The sequence below is a fragment of the Carlito syrichta genome, unplaced genomic scaffold (assembly GCF_000164805.1).
Source record: "Carlito syrichta isolate Samal-C Ts95f unplaced genomic scaffold, Tarsius_syrichta-2.0.1 Scaffold120508, whole genome shotgun sequence".
Taxonomy (NCBI): domain Eukaryota; kingdom Metazoa; phylum Chordata; class Mammalia; order Primates; family Tarsiidae; genus Carlito; species Carlito syrichta.
The window spans coordinates 15,490-15,963 of record NW_007064604.1 but is presented as its reverse complement, the minus strand read 5'-3'; the positions used below and the strand labels follow the sequence as shown (position 1 = coordinate 15,963).

General features: G+C 64.1%; 1 protein-coding gene across 2 annotated transcripts in view; it reads right to left on the bottom strand.

The window, feature by feature from the left end:
- The window catches only part of TMEM63C (transmembrane protein 63C), a 26,021-nt gene that overhangs the window by 14,073 nt on the left and 11,474 nt on the right, over positions 1-474 (bottom strand). The gene's annotated exons all lie outside the window — the stretch shown is intronic.

The following is a 474-nucleotide window of genomic DNA, read 5'->3' as shown; positions in this document are numbered from 1 at the left end:
AAGTTGCCTGAGACCGCTTATGAAGTCGACAGACGGGACGAAAGTCAGCAGCAGAAGTAGCACCACTTGACTGGGGGGGTGTGTGCAAGTGTGAGTCGCAGAAGCCGGAAATGGGCCAGTAGGGGGCGTAACCTGCCTTCAGGGATGGCTCCCCCAAGACGGCCAGTGGGAGACGCCCCCTGACCTCAGGGATGGCTCCTCCTGGGAGGGCCCCGCCTAGAGGGGAGGTGTCTGGAGGTGAAGGCGGCCTGGAGTTCCCACTTCTCTCCAGGGCAGTTAGGGCTCACTTCGCTCTCACTCACCCTCTCAACCCACCACTCAGAACAGGAGCTCCACCCTAGAGAGCTCAGGGAGGCCAGGGACGCGCGCACTTGCCCCGCACCCACCACACCCTCAGACCCTGAGCTGGCTGGGGCGACCCTCTGAACCCCACAGCTGGACCACCCATGCCCCCAACCCCCCCAGCACCTGCCT